This window comes from Pteropus medius, unplaced genomic scaffold, assembly GCF_902729225.1.
Source record: "Pteropus medius unplaced genomic scaffold, Ma_sr-lr_union100, whole genome shotgun sequence".
Lineage (NCBI taxonomy): Eukaryota > Metazoa > Chordata > Mammalia > Chiroptera > Pteropodidae > Pteropus > Pteropus medius.
The window spans coordinates 19,815,088-19,827,314 of record NW_024351073.1 but is presented as its reverse complement, the minus strand read 5'-3'; the positions used below and the strand labels follow the sequence as shown (position 1 = coordinate 19,827,314).

Sequence of the window (12,227 nt, the reverse complement as noted above, 5' to 3'; positions counted from 1 at the left end):
AGTTGGGGCAGCATTTTGTGTCAGGGAATAGAGAATAGAAATGCCTAGTATTTGCCTTAGGGTTAATGTAAGGAAAATACATTTTGCATAAAATAAATATAAGGGTCATACTTTACATCTCCCCTTTTTTCTCCTGCTCAGAGAGCCGATCGAGAACGCCAGCCCGCCATGCCGTAAACATGGGCTGTGGATTTCAAAGCAGCCGAGCAGTTTAATGTGTGTAGGTCTTGATAATTGTCATCACTAATTGAAAAAATAAAAATAAACATATACTACCTATTGAGAATAGGCCAGCAGAAATACCCTTATATAACATAATAGTATCAGGCAGCTATTCTTTGCTGAAGTTATGTCATTTAGTGGAAGGTTTTATGGAATTTCTTCTATTTCTTGAGCTCTCTTTTGGTGGAAGGTGCTGCCCACCCCAAGTCTGTGTTCTGCAAGTTGAGGTGGAAAGTGACAAACAGCTCTTGGAGGGGACTCAGCTAAGACCACCACAAGCCCACAGAGAGATCGGAAATCGGCTCGTAGCTTTTGGACTAATACCCCACAGCTTCGATGCGGCAGCTCATCCTGGCTACGCTGGCCGGTTAAACTAGACACACCTAAGTCAGGAATGCATGTGATGAGTTAAAGTTAAACACAAATTCTTGCCACCTCGTCTGTTGAGAAGTGCTTTCCCTCCCTGGCCTTGAATCTGGCGTGGCCATGACCTGCTTAGTTGAGATCATTACGGTGCCACACAAGTGATGCTTCACAGCTTTCTAACAAGAGATGTACTGTGGCAAATGCTTCCATGACAGAATGTTTCTCTTTGGAAGCCAGACTCTGTATAAGTTTGACGACTGGGCGACGCCTACGCTGCCAGGAAGCCCAAGCTAGCCACGTGGAGAGAGAGGGGTCCCGTGCAGGAACACCGAAGGGCCGCACACGAGTGAAACCTCCTTAGACCTGCTCCTATGTCCAGCCGGTAGAGTGGATGACAGCAACTCAAGTCACATGCCACAGACAAATAACCATATGGCCTCCACCTTGATCCTTGAGCCACAGGAAGCTGCACTAGTCAAATGGTGTAGTGAAAGCCACGAGGGTTTGGCCTAGTTTGTGAGGGGCAAGAGATAAACCAAACCAGTGTGCATAGCACGGGACACGCCTTGGCAGCTGACGATCGTAGAGGGACACGCCTTGGCAGCTGACGATCGTAGAGGAAACTGATCTATAGATTGACTTTTAAACGTATAAGAGATAATTTATTTCTGCATTTTATTTTGAAGAAAAAGATACTTGCAGAAATAGACAGTTAAACATTTAATTATCCGCTTCATATTATCCTGACTAAATGTATCTTCTATTTTATTTAATTCTTCCATGAATTATAGTGAATATACTAGATGTACTCCATACCATAAATTTCTGGGACTGAGATTAAAAAACAAAAAACAAAAAACACGTAAGGCCTGTTATTTTGAGAAAAAATACAATTTGAAATGGAAATGATGTATAAAGCCATAAATGAATAGTGAGTAACATAGAGAGTATTATGAGTTAGCGTAAACTGGGCACATGATGACATGAACTGATATAAAAGTGAAGTGAACTTGAAGTGAACTTCACCAGAAAAGACACCAAGGTAGGAATGTGACTGGAACCATATCTTGCTGGAAAAGATGGGGTAAAATTAGATAGTAGACTCAAGGGCAATTCCGTGTGAGTACTGATGTGGCCGACTTTTAATATGACCTCGAGACGAAGGAAAAATAAAAATCAATAACTTATTTAACTCGGTTGAACACTTCTCGACAACATCCTATAGGGCTAAGCTCTACAGAACGTAATTCAGCCTGAGACATATTCCTCCCAGCGCTGTTGCCTGTGGTGCTGGCAGGGAAGGAAGCGTGAGGGTGAGCAGCGGTGATTTCCACTGAGCAGCGATGCCTGGGGTCTATGAGAAGAGAGGGAGCATGAGAGGAGAAACCACATCAAACGATGAGCAAAAACCAAACCAAACCAACAAAAATCCCAAGCCACCAACCAATCAACCAACCGATCAACGAGAAAACACGAAGAAATGGAGAACTCCTACAGGGACACCTTGCTTTGGACTTATTACTACAAGTGTGTGTGTGTGTGTGTGTGTGTGTGTGTGTGTGTGTGTGTGTGTGTTGCAACAGCAAATATCTTAGACGTCTCTAAAAGAGGGTTGAAATTAGCTATGTAATGAAATTTTATAGGCAAAACTGCTTTAAAAGAAACAAAAAGTGTGTGTTTTCCCCATAAGTCTTTCCAGAGTTTTATTTTCAGGCTGCCACGCTAGCAGTAAAGACCTATGTTAAAATGATCCACAATAAAATAAAAATGCTCAATAGCGTTCGTCATCAAGGATATGCGAATTAACACCCAAGTGAGATACTGCTTCATACCCACTTGAATGCCGATTTTTAAAATACCTACACTACCAAATGTTGGCGAGGCTGCAAAGCTACTGACTGAAACGCAGGCACCTTGCTGTCTGAGCGTACAACTGCACAATCGCTGTGGGGAAGGGTCGGATGGGTTCTTATAAAACCTAACATACACCTGCTCAGTGATCGGCGATTCCGATCCTAGATATTTAACCCCAAATTACAAAACATGCATATACAAAAACGCTGGTGCGAGAGTGTCCTTGGCTGCCTTATTTTTAATAGCCCCAAACTGGAACGAGCCCAGGTATTCAACGATCAGAGAATAAATACATAATCTGTGGTATATTTATTTATACAAGGAAAGTTGCTAGGCAATGAAGTGATACACACAATAGCGTGGACGAATCCAAAAGCTTCAGGCTCCGTGGAGAAAGACACCTTGCTAAATAACACAGATTTTTGGGCCCACCTACTATGGACATTCTCTAACAGGCAAAACTAATCTATGGTGGGGAGGGAAAAATACAGCAGTAGTTGCCTCTGGGAGAGAAGGGAGGGGATTTGCTTGGGAGGGGCGTGAATTAACTTCTTGGGGTGACGGCAACGTTCCATACTGCCAGAGGTTTGGGTTACACATTTGTGTTTATTTGTTAAAACTTAATGAACGGTACACTTAAGATTTGTGCATTTCCTTGCATGTAAAGTTGTACTTCAGAGAAAAAATAGGAACTGAAAATATATAGTAAACGGAGTTATTGATGTGTGTGCTAAAGCATTTGGGAGGGGGAGTGTAATGACACCTGTGATTTTTTTTTTTGAAATGCATCAACAAAAAACATTTCTTATTTAACCAATGGTATATTTTATATAACAAATAGCATCTGAATAGAGAGACGGATAGATGAAGACAAATGTGATGAATTGACTATATCAAACTCATCGTAGTAGGATGGAGGTGGTGGGCATTTGGATATTTACTATAAAATTCTTCCAACTTTTCTGTATGCATAATTTTTTAAAAAATTAAATGTTGGAAAAGAATTATCTATAGCACTAGCAATTGAGGGAAGAATGAATCCCACATTCCTGACTATGTCAACCTTATTTTTCAAGTCTTCTGACTCAGTTGAGTTTAGAGACACAGTTCTTATGACCTGGAGACTTCTGACAGCACATTTTCTTATTTGGGGTCTGCTTTGGAGCCCTGGTCTTGCTCCGAAGTCACTGGGTGTTAAATGTTCGCATTTCCCAGTTCCTTGCAGGCTTATCAATGGTGACGTTAGTATTCAGGTATGATCATGAGTATAAAATCATAAGAAATTGTTCCTGCCCCTCAGGAGCTTCCACTGTTGCTGAATCTGTGGGATAGGACCAGTGGGTAACAGGCAGATGGCAGAAAAATGCACCCGTTATAAAGACCTTTCTCTAATTAGAGCTATCTGGGTTGAATTTTACACCTAGAGACAGAGGAAGGTCACCATCCCTGGAAGGGATCAATGATCTACAGTCAGGTATGTTTATTAGAATAATGACTCCATTAGAAGGACAATCCAGAATCTGATGCATAAGGTCACAAATTACAAATATGATTTATTACTGGAAGAGAGAATATCAGATTATACAGATTGTACTCAGTAACAGGGCTTTGTTAATCATCGGGCACAATATTTTAACATACTTTCACCTGTTCCTACTTTTTCTTTAACTAGAATTCAGCAGACTGCGATGGTCAGTGCCTCTCCAAAGATGTTCATTAAATTTTCTTTAGATTTTGATTAACTTATTTTAAAAAAAGAATAAAACATTTGTAAACTACCCCTCCTTTCATTTTAAATTAAGGGTTAAAACATAAGCTATTCTATTTAGAAAAGGGAAATTAACAAAATTTCGCCCATTATTTCTTGCTGACACTTTCAAAATTGCTTTTGACTGATGGCTTTTAAGCTCTTTTGGTTCCCTGATGTTGAGTCCCTTGTGGACTGAAAGATAAAAGTCATAGAAATGAAATCACTAAGGCACCTCAACCAACTAACACGACCGTATTTACGAGTTCATCAGTTATGCCCTAAAATGTTAAAATGCAGGCTAGCCTACTTCATGGAAGCCATGCACGTTTGAAGCCATACATTCTCCCAATATTTTGAAATAAACTCATCACTTTGTAAGCAATGGTCCGGAGTGTCAACTGGAAATACTGAATGAAGCACTGTGAATAATGCCACCTGTCCATATATGCAAGAGCAAGATTATTATGATGTACCTTAGCCCTTTTAAGACTGAGCCAATTAAACTGCTCCCTGATATTTAAAAAAAAAAAGTATTGGCCTCTGAGTTTCAGAAGCCCCGTGTGCTCATGATAGCAATTCTCAATCCCTTGTATAAGAAATCAAGTCGGATTTAAGATTCACACCTTTCCCCTGAGAGACTATTTTCCAAAGAGGGAACAGTACAAGTTCAGATCATGGAGCATCCCCTTAATGAGCCCGGTCTGTGCCCTCTGCTGTGCCCAGGGTTGAGCGGGGAAGACAGCACACAGCACTTCTGCCCTCCAGGTGGCACGAGGTTTGGCAGCCAGGGCAGGCTGGAGGGGAAGAACCAAGTCGAAGTTCTGATGGCATCTAAAGCAGAGGGCTGGGAAAGACCGCGTGAGGACAGGGACCAGCAGAAACGCCAGAGGAGAGACGGTGCGGGAGCCGGACAGCGCAGGTCGGGCGGTTTTCGATCAGCAAATAACAGAGGGAGTCTGACTGCGGCTGGACTAGGGGAACGAGCGCTCTGGTCTGAATGAGGACGCGTGTGAACTCCAGGGGTAAGTCTGGGACACAGACGATATCCTGGTTTGCTGGAGCAAAAGAGGCATCTTCAAGAAGGAAGAGAAGGGGTGCAGTAGGAGATGGTCCAGTCTGTGAAGGACCCCAAATGTCAATATTTGCTGTTTACTCTGGAAGAACTTGGGTGCCGCTGGAGGCTTCCGAGCCAACAGAATGTCCTTATGGAAGAAGGCGGTGGGTGCGAGTTCCCACAAGCATCATTACTTTGGGGGTAGTGGGACCTCTTCTGAGGAATCAGACTTGAAAATGAGCACCTCTGCGGCGACCTGCGTATTCGGCATAGGCTGTTATAAGGTATGTCAACTCAGCAGCCGCAGGGTGTGCGTGTACTGTGTACGACCCCATAAAAGAGGACCCCACAGTCCTCCTGTAACTGATGCCGAGAGGAGTTTTGGTTAAGAGGATCTCAAAGGCACACAAAATACCCACCTGCTTGTTGTTGGGCCGCATGTGCAGACTGTGGGAATAGGATCTTCATCCTCAAAGCGGTTTCAGTATGGCAAAGGCAATCTCATGGAGAATATGCAACTATAAAAGTATATTCAACTATGGCTTTTTTCATTTCATTCATACGTTCGTTCATTCATTCATTCATTCATTCAATCAACAAATATGTACGAGTGTCCACAATGTATCAGGTGCTCTTTTGGAGGCTGAGGACTCAATGGTGAACAGGCAAAGCTGTGCCACTGTGAATACTAAAGCCACATGGATGTACAGGGCGAGCTGTCTGGGGAAGGTTCCAGGAGGAGTTAGGGCGTTTCCAAGTTCTAATACATGAACTTCACATGGTGCCGAGGAAAACATATGGTCGCTAATAAAATATGTATCTACTTTCACAATCACACTTGATAAAGAGTTCTGGCCTATAAGATTTAAGGAATGTAAGAAGAAGCATATTACTAAAATGAATATGATAGTTAATCGTAGTAACCTATAGTTTATCAAGGGAGACAATTTGAATGGTCTCACATACAAGATAAACAATTGCTTCACAGTACCACCAATGTCCTTATTTTTCAGCCCTTTTGAGATCAGAGATTTAATCAGTATTCAGACAAAATTATTTAGTTCTTTCCAAAAGACATGCTTCAATTTTATCTTCATAAAGGATACACTTCATAGCCCTGCCTAAGAGATTTGCTTCTTTTATGGAAAATCTAATCTACATGTAATTCTGCTCTTTATCCTTTATTCCTTTCTCTGGAGAAAGTGAACCTAGCTGCTGAAAAGGAGTTACATCTAAAAGTTGCACATGTTTAATGACTTAATATAGCTTTTCATGACATATCTAGAGTTGATTCTGAGATGTAAATCACACCGTCACGACTGGTGTGTGCCCACAATTAGCAGCAGGCACATCTTTTTCCACATATGGCATTTACCTGGTTGACAGGACAGCTGGCTCAAGGATGGGGTCTCAACTCCTATGCTAGCCAAGCCTGGGGCCCGAAGCATGGGTTTCTCAGGTCTCTGCCACCGGCCCCACATTTTCACACTGTTGAACTAGAAGCCAAGCCATACAACTCCAGTTGCCATACTGTATGCTTGAATTGGCAATAAGTCATTCCCTAGGGGCAGGCCTAGACTGCACAGAGGATTATTTGGGAATGGTGGGGGTGGGATAGGGGCAGCAGACGGTCCTCACAGACTGTAAAAGTTGGAAGGAGCAGGTCTTCTGTCCCTGACTTAGCCAGAAGCTCTATGGCACCCAATTAGCCAAAAAGAGGAAGTCAACCACTCATTCCCTTTTCTTCTTTTAATTTCTTCTTATTAATAGGCTTCATGGAAGAAGACGTGATAACAAAAGTGATTAGTTCCCCATGAATAGTCTTTCTGTCCAAACTGCGACATTTTTTTGAGAGAGACAGACTAGAGAGGGGGTCTATCAATAGTTATACCCCCGCAACCGGCATAAATCACACTGTTCTGGGCAAACTAGGAATAGGATCTTCTCTCCATAATTAACTTGAAATTCAAAGAGTCCATTGTTAACATTCAAGTCAACATATTATTTAGATGATTTGCTCAATCTAACATATTTCCCTTCATCTCTACATAATCTCATTCATTTTAATCTATACTAATGTTTCTCAATGGAGGAAATTGGTTCGCTGTATCAAAATTCTCCGTGATCAATGCCTGATTTTATCTCAAACTTAAAATAAAATGAGGTAGGTTTTTATTCTCTTCCAGCTCAATTTCTACTTTACTAGTCAACTGGCAGCGTAAGGCTTTACCTGTGATATGCTGTGATCCTGGTGAGTAGGGCTTTAAAACTATTGATAAGACAGGCAATTTACCTTGAGGATATTAAAATTCCAATGAAAAGCTCTGAGCAAATAAAATGAATTTCCAAATTCTTATGTACTATTATTGGATGAGAACATGTTGGCTGCAGAGAATCCCCAAGTGAGAAATACTGGGACATAACCTAGCCCTATATTCAGAAACTGAGAAGGCTAAAGTGTATTTTGACCTTCACTGTACAGCAAATGTGCCTCTGCTCCAGGCCACCATGATGTCCGAGGGCCGATATGTGTATTTTTACATACACACAATAAAGTAAGTACACGTTGGGAAAACAGAATGCACAAAAAGATCCATTCTCTCCCCAAATTAAAATTGACTGTCAGATGGCATGGCCAAAGTTATTCTCGGAATTCTAATGTCTATAAACTTGTCAAACTGTATTTTAACATTCATATGCAAACTTAAATATAATGTCAACATAGTCATGTAGAGAGAGAATATATATTTGTTGATGTCTCATTGTCTTTCATGAAAAGATACAGACTGTATAGAAAATACCCACAGTTGCCAGAAAGTTTCAAATTCAGAAAAAAAAATGTGTGCGTGTGTGTTTAAATTTAAAGACCCCAAAACAAAATGTACTACAATTATAGTGACTATTTTTAAGGAAAATAGTTTTGCTGTGAGGCAAAGTTTAAAAAAAAAAAAAAGTATTACATCAGGGTCATGTCTGGTAATTAATTTAGTCTGTTACTAAAATGTGTCAGAATTAATAACAAACCAGTGATATTTTAGAATTTTTCTTAAAACAATGTGTAATCTTACAATGTCTAATTTCACTTACAGAGAGCAGAGTTGCCAAATGTAAAAGCTGCTCATCAAGCCATTTTATTATTGAGCTCATTATATTTATAATTTAAAAAAAAAGAAGAAAATTGTTCGAATCTCCAACAAGGAACGGGAGCCATCTCCAACGGCACTAGGCTCGCTGCTGGGCGATAGCTCAGATCCATTACGAAGTGTGGCGGGAAGTACATCAGTCAAACTGTCTTCTCCCTTAATCATCACTTAATGTGACTATTAACGAGATATTTTCTCCAATATGTGCTTCCATTAGCATAATTCTGGGCCCTAATTACCTTCTGCTTTTTTCATCTTTAAATATCTGACATAAAAATTGCAGTAGCAAATAGACCTGTATGGCTTTCTAATCTATTTTTTTTCCCCAAACTTGTCCAGGGTGACATTCTTTCATGTGGCTTTTAATCCATTTTCTCTTGATTACTCTTTAAAAAAATTTTTTTTTAAATAAAAGTAATTCATATTTATGGTGAGAATTTGGAAATTCAGTACAGTTAAAAAATTAAAATTACTTTTAATCTCATAAATAAGAGATAATTATTGTAAACTTGCCATTGCATTTTCTTCAAGGATTATCCATTAATGTTTATTTTTAACTTTTATTTTATAAAATTAAAGTCACATTGCTTTTTCACTTGCCACTGTTTTGTAAGCTTACTCCCAGTCTTTTATTTCTTGAAAAAATAATTCATCATAGCTACACACCAGGCAACTATAGAAGTTCAACAATATTTTAAATTTACCTTATTTTTAATCATTCAGTTTACTCAAATTTCTTTTGGTTATACATTTATTTAAATAATACTATATATATATGTTTGTGTCAGTGAATACGTATACGTGTATACATTGCTGTAATAATTCTCTTTATAAAACATTTGTTACTGTCTACGGCCATGCCACCCTGAGCACACCCGATCCCGTCTGATCTTGGAAGCTAAGCAGCGTCGGGCCTGGTTAGTACTTGGATGGGAGACCACCTAAGAAGACCGGGTGCTGTAGGTGTAAATAAAATAAAATAAAATAAAAAATTAAAACATCTGTTGTTTTCTTTGAACATTTCTAGAGGTGGTATTGTGGAGATGAACAATGAAACTATTTTAGTAGTCTTGATTAATTTTATAAATTCCTTCCCCAAGATACTGTTTATAGTTAGTCTGGTAAAACTTCAAGTATAATATAAAGCTTCTATTAAAAAAAAAAATCTTAATTTAATATTAAGAATAGTTAGAGTCAAATGCAAATTGGAAATTCTCAATAAATCAACTTCCTAATTTCATAGGCTATATGAACACATAAGATCTATAAATTATGCACAGATTAAGTCCAAACTTTTAAAGATTAGAATGGTGAAAAAACACTGTGTCCTTTATAAAACACACAATAAATCTACTTTTTGTTATTTCTATTTTCCTCAACAGAACTATAAAAGCAATTCTCCCAAATATTAAAACTTTACACCTTTATATAAACCAAGGTCAATTTGTTTTCTTGTGATGAATTTCAACTTCATGTAGCAACAGAGAGTAACGAGGTTTTTGGGTCATCTTATCCTTCTTTGTAACGATGCTTATAGGTGAACACTTAACATAGTGCCATTAATTGTTCAATCGTTCATGGTTTTGTAATTACAGTATCCCAAATTTAAATCTAGATTTTATGAGTTTAAAAACCTCGTCAATCTCATCTTTTATTTAACAATAGCATAATTTTTATTTTAATGAGGAGATATCTACGCAATACTCCACTATAGCTTCCAAGAAATAACCATTAAAAAGGTATTATATATCTACAGGTCCATTTTATATGGGCTACTAGTACTTCTGTTTAATAGAATGTGGAAACAGAACATTTGTATGTTATTAAATAGTTTTGTGTATTGATATTTATTTAACTATTTTTTGTATAAAAATGTATGCAGATACAGACATAGATATATACTGGATAGATCAACAAATTAGTACTACACAAAGAGTTGTCTAATTGGCTTGTTGTAGATTTGGCTTAGTGTCTTAGATTATACATAGAAAATACAGCTAACACTGGAACTGAACAAGTAGGCCTAGAAAATCAACTGTGTTAATGCTGATTGGAGGTATTTGACACAACGACTAAAAATAGTATTCATTCATCCTTGGTTAAAGAAAGAAGAGTAGTTTGATGAAACTTCTCGATTTCTTTATTGTGAGTACTGAATAATTTTAGAAAATGTGTTTTGATTTGCTGAAGGCTTTCTCAGGGCTCAAGGAGTAAACACGGGGTAAATTCAGTTGCATTGTGTTCTAGCTTTGAACCTAAATCATTTCTAAAGCTTAAAGAGAGAAAGAGGCTTGAATCAACATGATAGTGAGGGGGGATAGATTCCATCTTATGAGATCATGGTCGTGATATACACCATGAAGTAGAAATTCAGAGCGTATTGGTTTATATCTGCACTTCACCCCAAGTGCACCAAAAGAAAAGCCATTGATCAGACCCAATGGAAACACCCTGGTACTGTGGTATTGGTACTCAATGCAGGAAGCTTTTGTTTTATAGCAATAAATTCAGACTTTAACTCTTCAGTTTCCGAAGGTGCACCCCCCCACCCCCCACACGTGTCTTTATACGAGCATGCGTAGACAGCTATAGACTAAATTCTCTTCGAAATTTTTGTTTATTTCCTCTGCATTTTGCTGTTCTATTTTCTTACTTGACTTTACATTCCCTTAAATTATATTCCATTACTCTTAAAAAAAAAAAACAAAAAACAAACCAAACGTACTATTTACCAGCACTCTAGACAATGAGAAAACTGTACTATAGAGGAAACATTTTTCATTTGGAAATCACACAAAATCAGCTTCCAATTCAATCTGTTATTTTTCAACAGTGTAAACTTGAGTAAGATTTTTTTAAACACTCTGTGAGTTTCAGGTTTCTTTTCCAAGATAGTATTATAATATCTACCTTATCGGATGGACATAAAGAAATATGCATTGGATAAACATTAGTTTCCTTCCACTTTATTTATTCCACACTGACACCAACTGTTTATTGGCTGCTTAACAATGGCACATATGGATAAATAAATAAAGTGATTAATTACTCTGCATCCATAGTACGGAATATTGGCTTTGTTTGACTGAGTTCACAAGCAATAACTAGAAAAAGCTAACGGCTTATAAGAGAAACCTATGCTTTGTCTCACTAGCATTTCATCGTCCCTGTAATTGAAAGCAAATTAATTGATCAACTGTTTCAAATGAATAGTAGAACACAGGAAACTAGAGTATCCCAGCCGAACACCACATGTCACTGGCCATTGCGATGTCAACAAGATTGGGATCAGCCCTTCATCGGGAAGCCAGCCTCTCCCATCTAACATGGACAAATAGCAGGTGGCCTTATATAGGCTTGAGCCATCTGAGGACCACAGGGTGGAAGCAGGAGTTGTGTGCCGCGTCCTCTTTCTACCCTACTGCGTGACAAGGTCCGGAGATGGGGACAGAGGCTTCAAGGAATGCATCGTCAAGAACGAGGACGTGGCATGTGTTTAGGGATAATTGGTTTCTTAGAAATGATTCTATTAAGAGGGGGAATTTGGGTAGCACAAATTCTAGTAAGTGTAAACACTATACAAATGGATTTCCTCAAAATTGGCTCTGAGGAAAACATAGTAAATTCCCCGCGTATGGAATCAGCTCTAGTCACCCTGACGTGTCCAGAATGCATAAACCCTTTATTTGAACAATTATTAAGGGAAATTCCTTTTGACGCGCCTCTTAAAGATATTATGAATAAATTATAACAAGCTGAATTACTAGAACCAGTTTATACTCCTGTTCCCATGCAGTTAGTAGAAAAATTAATAAGGATAAGAAATTTACTCATAAGC

The 12,227-nt window shown here is 38.6% G+C and overlaps 1 protein-coding gene and 1 non-coding gene across 2 annotated transcripts in view; one reads left to right on the top strand and one right to left on the bottom strand.

Moving 5' to 3' along the window:
• The window catches only part of CTNND2 (catenin delta 2), a 773,259-nt gene that overhangs the window by 380,318 nt on the left and 380,714 nt on the right, over positions 1-12,227 (bottom strand). The gene's annotated exons all lie outside the window — the stretch shown is intronic.
• Positions 9,237-9,355, top strand: LOC120586491 (5S ribosomal RNA). Its single transcript, XR_005648717.1, has one exon. It is a non-coding gene; the product is annotated as a 5S ribosomal RNA (ribosomal RNA).